Source organism: Cryptomeria japonica, chromosome 1 (assembly GCF_030272615.1).
Source record: "Cryptomeria japonica chromosome 1, Sugi_1.0, whole genome shotgun sequence".
Classification (NCBI taxonomy): Eukaryota; Viridiplantae; Streptophyta; class Pinopsida; order Cupressales; family Cupressaceae; genus Cryptomeria; species Cryptomeria japonica.
In genome coordinates, this window is record NC_081405.1 from 298,736,578 (window position 1) to 298,748,440 (window position 11,863).

The window sequence follows — 11,863 nt, forward strand, 5'->3', positions numbered from 1 at the left end:
ATCATGACCGTTGATATGGGCCACATCATCTTATCCTCTCAAAGTCTATAAAATCAGGAGTTTGAGTTGAGAAAGAGTTAGTCTTCAAGTGAGTTTTCAAGGTAATCATTTGTGAAAACTTATGCATCTGTGAGTTTTAACCTTGAAGCAATTAGCATAATCATTTAACATTGCATATCATAGTATCAGTTATCAAACAATTCTTCATATGCCATCTTGGAAGCTACCAGTGCTTGTCTGAGAGCACATCATTTGCAACCAGGAACAGTGGAGTTAGGACACAATGAGACAAATCATTTAGCACAATCATTTAGCATTGCATATCATATTATCAGTTAACTATCAGTTATCAGTCCATTCTTCATATGCCATCTTGGAAGCTACCAGTGCTTGTCTAAGAGCACATCATCTGCAACTAGAAATAGTGGAGTTAGGACACAATGAGACATAAATCATGAAGAAAAAAATAGTTTTTTATTTTTATATCAATTTCATGTAGTTTTATTGGTTGAGTTTGGATTTCCTGTAGCATTTCCTTTGTATTTTGTGAAACTAACATGTTGCAGGTAGTGACGATGAAATTCAAGTCGACACACTTAACATTAGAGATCTTCAATTCTTTGACATATACCAAAAATTCACAGCTAGGTGGTAGGTTCTTGATTTTCACATAGATAATGAGCTCCTATGCTACATGAGACACATTTATATTCTCACTAAGGAACCACCAAAGATGATTTGGGACTTTCACTATTGCTGGGTGAAAAGATAGTGCTACTGCTAATTTTATAAAATTATTCCTATTGTCTAACATATTTCAAACGTTTCATAGACTGAGTGACACGTCAAAGGAAACCATGGCAAGGCAAGAAAATCACGAGCAACACAAACTCGACTCTGGTGGTTATATGAAACTTGCCACATGAATTGTAAGTATCAATAAATGAAATATCGCATCAAAATATTTATAAATTGCAAACGATATTTTTTTTGATCAAACAATGCAAGAAAAATTCATGATACCAAGGAAAAATGCAAGGCTCTAAATTCAATAGAGTGCATACAGAAGATGACAAGAGAATTGCCTACCGGCAAGGCTATACAGTCGTGGTTGAACGACTATGAGAATTGAGTGGGCAAACACAAGATTCTGGTGCATCCGTCACATAGGTAAATAAGCTAAATGAAAATTGTTTGAAATTGAATACTTTACCAATAATCTAATTGATGTTGAGTTCCAACATAAAGTGACTATATTTATTTTAAATAAGCAAGCAATGATAACAATGCGCATGACATTGGAATGCATCTTGCTAATCGTGAAACACAACCTGCACATGAAGGTCTAGATGTGCATCCTAGTAGTGGAGGTATTGATTTGCTATTCAAATTTATTTATGTGATTATTAATACAATTAAACATCTTAATTTGTAATTAGTGTAGTAACTAATGTAACATTTTTTTAAAATATTTTAGAGCATGTAGTCGGTGGTGACCAAGTGGAGCATGATCCAAGTACACAACATCAAGAACGTGATGTTCTCCAATCAGGTAAAGAGGACCACTATTATTCCTTTAAACAAATTTAATTGAAATTGGTGTTCAACATTAATGTAACCTTTAGTATTTCAACTCCAGAGGATCTAGAGGGTGTTAAGCATGTTGAGATTGAGGCTGGACAAAATGATGTGGCATTTCTTTGTTATTGCAAAGGACCCCCCTTCACTTGAGTGTCCTCATCCTTAGTATAGGACTAGGCATACATCGAGATCACAAGCAGAGGGTAGAACAACTAAAGAGGGGGGAAATGATGAAGAAAACAATGCTCCACTTACTATTTTCGTAGCTTCAAAGAAAAAAGAAAAAAACAAATGATTGTAATCTACCTTATTTGATAATGACTTAGTTTTATGTGTTAATGAATGTAATTATGTGCTAATGAATGGTTATGAATGATATGTGTTAATTAATATTGATGAATGTTGCATGTTAATTAATGTTAATCGATGTTATGTATTAATGAATGTTATGTGATATTAATGAATGAATGTTATATTTTATTAATGGTAGAAAGAATGAATGAATGTTAGATGTTAACGGGGAATTTAGAGTGATGTTTGGGGGGGGGGGAGAGGCCAAATGAACTTCCACCTTCATGTGGTTGGTCCTGTTAAGTAGAGAATATTAAACTATTCTCAAAACCAAGCGAAGCTCAATAAGATAACACACTTTTCAATATTTCATTATGTTGCACAGTTAATCTTATTGAATAATGTATATTGAATCTTAATTGCAGGGTCCAACAGATCCAACACGAACAACAACACCACAAGTTGCTGGGTATAATGAACTTCCATATTGTCTTGTATGTACACTAATAGTATGAGTTGCTTCTAGTGTTGATATCCATAGCGGGACTGCAAAATTTATGGATATGCCTCATCCTTGTAAGTTTTTTTATTAGTTGACATTTGCTTAGCATTTTTTAATTTTCCTTATCATTTTAAGTCTAACCACTTTTATGTGGAATTTATTGTTCTAGTTTTTTACTATCTGCCAGACATTATTGATACAAGGACTTGCATTGCATCCATTTTTTCAATAAGATATTATAAAGGGTAGGTTGTATTTATAAATATCTCTTTGAGTTCATCCAAATTTTATAACTGTTACCTCACATCTCGTTATTGCTTCATATCTCTATGTTCTATGAGGAGAACACCTATGTTTTTCTTTGTCAATCCTCTAAGACAATTTATGACTGCTAATAACTATATATTTTGATCATTTTATATTGTCTCAGACCCATGATAATAGTGATTTTTTTTCCCCTTATTAGATTTTTTGTTATAAGGCTATGGACTGTCCATGAAGAATTGTTGTAGTAGTATTTCATTATTCACTGTATTGGACTTTGAACTATTTATAAATTCCATGGTTGCAAACTGTCCTTAGACTACTAATCCTATGTTGAAGCTGCTCCTTTGAAGGCATTTGAATTGAAATTATAATCATGATCACTGTTTTACTACAATAAAACACTATGACAAACTCTTTGATGGCTATTAATACATTATTCATTCTTGTTATATCATATGATTGTAAAGGATACCTCCATGATGGTGACTTTTGATTAGTTATAATGCTATAAATTCCAATGTCCTCATTAATATCAAGATTCCTTTCTAAGACTGTATTTTTCATTGTATTTACTTTGATGCTATTGTCTTGATGAATGGAAGATTGTGCTTTGCATCTTAAGTCATTGTTTCTCTCTTGGTTGTTTTCCAGTGAATGGACTGTGACCTTTTGTACAGTGATCATGATAATGGTGTTTGCACCTAATCCTCTATACATTATTGATCTCCTGGTTTTGGGACCCTTAGCCACTGTAATTGTTGCTTTTATGCTTTTGATGTACCTGACTTTGGGACCGTCCTTTAACTATTAAGTGTGGGCTTTGGTTTCACCATTGACTGTCAAATGATCTAGACAACATTGTGCTTGTGATATTGCCATGACTGGTCTCTAACCCTATCTTTTCAAAAAAATGCCTTCATGATTGTATTCTACCTCCAATCTATGGCTTTTGTGCTGCTCTACAATCTAGATGACCTTATTTTTGATGTTTTCTCACTCTCCAAGGCACTTATTGTGACTCATAACATTGTATTTTGCTTGTGACTTCTAATGCTTGTGACAAATATACATTGTGTGATGATCTTCCTTTGTGTTTGGGCTTATACTATCCTTTGTTTCATTGATTTCTATGAATGCTCCTCATGCATGATCTTTTCATTGGCACTGTACTGATACTAGTACATTCACTGTTGCATGTTCTTAATCCAGTATGACTGCTCTATAGCATCATTGTGACTATTATAGCTATTTATCTTCTGTAATAATGTATCAATAGAATAGATGGATATAAAGTTCTTATCCTACTACAACTGTACATTGGATAGTGTTCTTAGGCTCCATCGTTGCTCTGTGTGAGGATTATTATGACTATATGCTGCTATTACTTGGTGATTCATATAGAATATTATTTAGGCATTCTCCTTATCACTGTTGTATGATTTGCACGGTTGCTATCTTATATTTGTCAACCAATCTTAGATTTTCCCTCGATGATCATGTATTTTTTTGCTATTTGTATTCCTCATAATTTGAGTCTTTCTCATACTATTTTTTATACACTTTCACATCACCTAGACTAATGAATAAAGTTGTATCATAAGCTAGATAGTCCCTCATTGTTGAAAAGAAAACCTTTGAATAGTAGCATACTATTTTACCATCTTATAACAAGATGGCTCCCATGACATCCTCAGTAGAATTTGTGTAAGCTTCAATGAGCAACAAATAATTAGGTAAGGTCCACATTGGAGCATTGTGATGCAGAGCATCCACCAATCTCAATCAATTAGGGAGATCTTTCTCTCAACTCACCTATTCAATAGGGAACAAACCCCAAGCCCTCACTAGCCTACTAGCCCCTCAGGTTGCTTCAACACCCCAAAGACTCACTCCTACTCCCTAGTCCCATACAACCATTGACATACATCAGATAGGGCAAACTCACTTTGCCCAAATCTATCTTGAGGTCTTCCAACCCTTGAATGACTACTGATGTTCTATTGTGTTTTATAACTTAAAACTTAACAATCACTAAAAGATTTGTATTGTAAAAGGTTTTAGGTTAATATTTAAAATATTTAATTTATTATTGATGTGTTATTGTGCTTTATGAGTTAAAATTTACAATCAACAAAAGATTTGTATTGTAGTAGGTCTTAGGTTGATAAATGTAGTTTTGAATGCAACTATTGTGTCTTAACATATAACATTGTGTGTATGTGCTAGAACGTATCCAATTCGTGTGTGCTTGCATTGTTAGGAGTGTTTAATCTTAGGATTTGTTTTCAATAAAAAAATCATAGAATTCTTTGTCTCATGTTGAAAGAGCATCTCAACCTTTTACCTAGGCAAACCCAAAAAGACTCATTTTAAAGTTTTTAAAAGTTTATATAGCTTGACATGCGGTTCGTAGAATGACATTGTAAATTGCAAGTACATATTGTTCATAACAGGTTAATTTTTTATTGTACAAGAGCTTCCCTTTCTAATTGGAAAAGCAGTTAACATTAACTCCATTGGCTATTCCCCACAAATTCATGTTCATCCATTGTATTTGTTTTTTTACTTTCTAGGTGTGGAAGTTGAGTTCAAAATATTTTTTTAATGGAATTTTCGTTCCTAGACCATAGAAAATAAGGCTCTTCCACAAAAATTGAAATTTCCTAAAAATTTCACACTTTGGAAGATTATTTGAAAGATGCCTTTACAAAATTTGTAGCTCAAAAAAAATAATTGAATGTAGATAAAAATAATACCCATGATTTTTTGACATTGCTCATGTGCCCTATCCTTCATTTGAATGCCCTAGCTATGACTCATTAATGATAAAATTTGGCTTGCGTATCCTCTACAAACTTTTATGTGCAGCATTATCCACTAGCCATTGTGTGACCTCGAAAAATGGTGATTTTCTTCACCTGTTTGCCCCTTTGAAACCTTTATTTGGTTTTTTTTTGTTTGTGATGTGATAATGACCTTCCAAAAGGGAAAAAACCTTTTCCATGATTGTTTGACATGCAATTTTTAGCAATTGAAAAAATTATGCCCTTGTCTACAAAAAAATTTGATTCTTCTATCTACATACTAGATCATGCCCTAATGACTTATTCCTGATTATGATACTTTGATTTATGTGTGCCCTTGTGACTTTATATTTTACAATGTTAGACATGCAATTTTTTTATGAGTACCTAGAGAAAGGTAACGTTTGAGCTTGTGGGAAAGCTAGATTCAAGGGAGATTATCAAACCATTGACCACATATTTACACTCTAGGCTATTGTTGAGAAGGCTCACAACTGGGAGATTATCAAACCATTGGGAGAGGGACATAGGCTCGTACACCCATTTGGCTTTATAGCAGATCGACATAGGTGATCAAGGAAGATGGTGCATTCTATCTTATAGTAGTATTAACGAGTGATGCAAAACCCTTTTTATCACCCAACAACACAATATGAAACTACTAAGATTTCGCCTCTAATCCTCTCCTATCATTTGACCAGGAAACCGGAACCATCGAAATCAGGAGACGAGAAGGGAAGAGCTGAAAAAGTGGATTGATTTCATCCCTCACAGTGGGGCAATTAATCAGCTTGCTAGACTTTCTAAAGTGGATTGATTTCTATAGTCTTTTGTTGTTTATAGACTTTTTGAAGGACTTTGACTCAATCCGACGACACTTGCTTTTCCAACAAAAACATGATGTCGATATTTTGGATTCTCTCATTAGCATTGCTTGTAGGCTTTATGAAAATTATTGGGCAGCTTCATGCTTACAATATCTTCAACTTGATGAGGAGAACAATTGGGGTCAAACAAGGGTGTCCAATCTCCAACCCCCTGTAACATCTACATTGACAAGTTGGTGGAGTGTATTATTTAAAAAAATAAAAACAAATCATTGTCGAAATTCCGACATCATCCCAACTTTGCACCGATGACAAAACCGTCGAACAAACAACATCCTCGTCGGTACATAGTTTCTGGCAAGCGTCAGAATTTCAATGCTATTTGATGAAACATCCGACGAGGATGTTGTATGTCCGACAACACTCTATTGTTGGACGCTCATCGTAATCCTCATCAGTGCAATTTCTTGGCAGACGTCGAAATTCTGACGTCCATCCGACGATATTCTCTGGCTAGATGACCGGTCATGCTTGTTGTCATAAGAGTTCAGGATGTCATCAGAATTCCGACGTTAGATGACACCGTTGGAATGAATGATGACGAGTTTTTGACGGCTTCGTTTGTCGGTAGTCCAACAAAAAATAGTCAAAATTCCAATGATAGGCCATCGGAAATCAGCCCCAAATGTACTAGTGTGTGCTTGGACTGTAGTTTAAGGGGAAGGTATTTGGATTGGAAAGCAGTAAGGTGTGGGGACTCTCATCTTTTAACTCTCTGAAGGTGGGAAACTAAACAACTGTAATTATTTAGTCCACGAACTAAAATAAACCACAACAATCTAAATAAAATTAAAAATTAAAAAAACGCATTCCAACCCTACCCACAATAACAGTAAAATATACATTCTTTACGCTTACTTCTGAAAAAAAAACCCACGAGTTAGAAAAGAACTCTCACCACATCTCTATCAGAATAAATTTAGAAGAATCAAACTTATAATCAAACAACAACAAAGCATAAAAACACACTTAGGTAACCAAATATCTTAGCAGTAAGACATAGATGAACACATCTACAAATTAGAGAAAACCCAAGTTAATAAATCTCACAAACAATGCACTTTTTCTGTTAAAATCTTTTAACCCACAACATAATGCAAACTTCTTACTTGTACACCCAAGCTACGACCCCTATAGGCTGCACCACCACCGAAAAGAGGAAGCTGCAAACTCTAATTATCCAAATCTGTTTTTTACAAATTACCAAAACCCCAAGTTAATAAATCTCAGAAACAAAGAACTTCTTCTGTTAAAACCTTTAAACCCACAACATTATCTATCCTCCTTACTTGTACACCACCCAAAACACGAAGCTACAAACACTTACAAGGTGTACACTCTGTTATCAAAATCTACTTCCTACAAATTAGCAAAACCCCAAGTTAATAAATCAACCAAGCCAATGCCCAAGAACCCTAATCAACAAAAAAAATGTAATCACCACACAAAATACAACACAAAAAAACATTGTAGGCAACCATTTCACTTTCTTGCAACCACTAAGTCATAACAATATAGTTAGCCCAAAATCTCATCATTATTTCTAATATGTATAAACACAATTAAATAGCTCAATAAAACAATGATTTTTCATTCACATATGCATTTTGAAGAATTTTTCAAAGATATTAACATCACGTATAGGTGCATTAATAAATATAGCAAAGCATTAATGATCAAGAGGGATGTAACATATCTTTTCTCTTGTGAATCATTGCCCTTGATGATTTAAAGTATCTCCATTAATCATCAAAATGAAATATTGTTTATCCAAACATTTGGAAAATAGTTCAACTATTGAAAACATTAAACAAGTGAGGAAACCCCTGGTGAATTTTATGATAATCCTCCCAAGTTGCATTATCATCGAATTATTAGTCTCACTAAAGCTTACATTGTTTGATTTCTCTATTACATTAGTGAAGCTTACGTACCTCGAGCACCCTAAGTGGCTCGATCATGATCACCCTTGGGCCCTATACTTGCAAAGAACTCCAATCAATCATGTGTGCAAAATCTTATATACACTTTTTAAGGTAACATACATGAAATACATCATGCAACAGAGCAAGACCTGGTGGTAGAGAAATCATGTATGCAACTAGGTTGATGGCTTCTAGAACCTCAAATGGTCCTACAAATCTGGGTGGAAGTTTTGATGATTTTCCAAATTTGATGGCACTTTTTTGAGGTTTAACTCATAAGAGTACTTACTCTCCCACCTCAAATTGCTTGGGTGTTGATTTTACATCTGCATAGCTTTTATGTTGATCTTTAGCTTCTGCTAACCGTTTTTTGATCAACTTGACTTGTTTTTCCATTTTTGAGAACATTTCATAATCAAAGGTTAACCTATCTTCCATCTTATCTTAGGTGATAGGAGTCCTACAAATCCTTCTGTATAATGCCTCAAATGGTGCCATCTTTATGGATGACTTATAGGAATAATTATATGTAAATTTAACCAAGGGTAGGTAAATTCCCATTTGTACTATTGGTCCATGCAATACATTCTCAAAAGGTCTTCCAAAACTTGATTGGCCCTTTATGTCTGACTATCTATTTCTAGATGATAAGTTGAGCTAATGTTCAGATGAGTACCTAAGGCTACAAACTGGGTTTGCCATTTAAATTTGGATTTCATCCTAGCATCCCTATTGGATATTATATTTTCTAGTACCTCGTGTAGTCTGAATATTTCTTGAACAAATTTATGGGCTATAATGGATGCTCTATTAGTTAAGTTTCTAAATATAAAATGGGGGTACCTTAGTAAGATTATCAACCACTACTTGCATACCATTATGGTTGTTTCTAGACAGAGGAAATCCTTGGACTAAGTCCATACTATTAATTTGCCATTTCCATTTTGGCACAATGTTAGGTTGTAACAAATCTATTGGGTGTTGTTCTTCCTTCACCCTCTGAAAATTGAAGAAAATGGCTACAAACCTTGTGGCATCCTTTTCCATACCCTTTCAAAATTATAAGGTTTTTATCTCTGCTAGGAGTATAGTAACATTTGGGTGTAATAAGTATAGTGCAAAGTGCACCTCTCTCCATACTAGACTTCTTAGCTCAGGAGATTTTGGCACATACTCTCTCTCTCTCTCTCTCTAGTCTCTTCCTCTTTCTCTCTCACTCTCTCACTCATTCCTTGTCTCTCTCAAGTCTCTGCATCTCTTTCCTTCCCTCCTCTCTCTCTTTGGTCCCTCCCTCTCCCTCTCTCACTCTTAAGTCACTGCCTATCTTCCCCTCCCCCCACCCCCACCCCGCTCTCTCCCCCTTCCCCCTCTCCCTCTCTCACTCATTCTCTCTCACTCTTAAGTCACTGTCTATCTTCCCCCTCTCTCTCCCCCTTCCTTCTGCCCTCTCTCTATTAGAAAATAATGTTATTATGGGTCACATCCTTATAATATTTGTATACAAATTATAATATATGGTTATAAAACCTTATATATTATATGATTCCTCTATGTGTGTGTGTGTGTGTTCTCCCCATCTCATTATATCCCCGCCACTCTCCTATCTCACTATGTATCTATCTCTCTCTAAGTTCTCTACCTCTCATTCCATTCCTCCTACCTTCCTCTCTCTCTCTAGGTCTCCTGATCTCTCTCTCTCTCTCTCTCTCTCTCTCTCTCTCTCTCGTCATTGGCTCTCTTTCCCTCACTCACTCTCTCTCACTCTCTCACTCATTCACTTTCTCTTTCAAGTCATTGCCTCTCTTTCCCCCTATAAACAAATGAATTTGTCCATACTCGACCACACTTGACCTTATCCCATTCTAGCCAATTAAATAAATATTTATTATTTATCTAATGAATCCTTTACCTTTACCCCTCACCCTAAATTAAATTGCATTTATTTAATTGTGTCTAACCTTATCCTAAAAAATCCCCAACTAAATCATTTAATTAATGCCTACTTAATTAATCAATTTAAGTTAATCAATCCTCGTTACCATTTTCCCTATTATTAAATTCCACATTATGCTCAATCCTTGACCACTCAATCCTATCCCTTGAATTTGGTACATGGATCAAGATCTAAACTTGTCATCATATGACAAGTATCCCTACTCTCCTCTTCCTCAAATGTGTGAGAATGAAAAGTCACCTTATAGCAACCCTACTCTTACACGTCATAGACATGTCACTTTCACAAGCCACCCTACCTCTTACACATGTCATAGACATGTCTCTTTCACGTTCTTCCCAATGTGTGCTCACACATGTGTAAGCACACTTAGCCCTTACACCTCACTTTTCCTCGTGACACTTGTCACAAAGCTAAACCTCCAAATATAGGACCACACTCCCATCTATCTTTAATCTTGGTAATTGATTTTACTCATGAAAAATCTATAAATTGAGGCCTCTTCTCTCATTTTGATCATCTACCTTCTTCATATCCTTATGTTGTCCATTTTTCTATCCAATCTATCTTCATCCTAACATCATGTCACTGGTTTGAGTAGCCATATTCCTCTCAATAACAATCCCCAAAAGAGCAAATCAAGTAGACATGGTTGCATCTACTTCCACTCAAACCCATGAGCTATGAGTTAAAATGCTTAGATTTAGATTTGATTTTCGTTTTTAGACACATAGCTAAACATTTATTTTCATTATCTTCACCCCCCCTCTCTTTCAATTCTTTGTGTGTTTGTGTGTGTCTTTCTATATATCTTTGTCTCATTCTCTCACATATTTGTCCCCCCCTCTCTCTCTCTCTCATGTCTACCCCTATTTTTCCATCACAACCTCCCTCCTCTTTCACCAGGGCTATCTCTCATTTCTCCACCTCTAATTCCTTCCCTCCCACCCTCTCCTCTCTCTCTCATAAGTCTTCCCCTTTTATTTGATCCCTCTCCCCTCTCTGTCTCTCTCTCAAATTGTTGCCTCTCTTTCCCTCCCACCATTTCTCACTTGGACTCTCTCTCCCAATTATCCCCCCCTCTCTCCTTCTCTGTCACTCTCTCCTCTCACTCATTCTCTCTCAAGTCTTTGGCTTTTTTTTTTCATCCTTTTCTCCCCCATCTATTTCCCTCTCTACCTAACTCTCTCATGTCTCCCCCTATCTTTCCATCACACCCTCTCTCTCTCTCTCTCTCTCTCTCTCACACACACACACACACACACACACACACACACACATGCACACACAATTACCTTTCAAACAAATACATATAAAAGAAAGACATGTTTGAGAAGTTAAATTGTGATGCACATGAAATTTTCTTAAACATGAAGAAGTTAAAACACACACCACTAAAAATGAATGTCAAATTTGATTCAAAGACACATGACACAAAGTGAACTCCAAAGTTACTTAAAATACAAACGACACAAAAAGGTTATGTCAAAATTGCCTATAAAAAACACAGACATAGAAACAAGACACATGAACTTTCCTCAAACATTTTTAAAGAATACACCACACAAAGTAAATATCATTTAAATTAACTTCCAAATCACAATTCATATAAAAATGGATTTTAAAGTTACAACATATTTCACACAAACAAA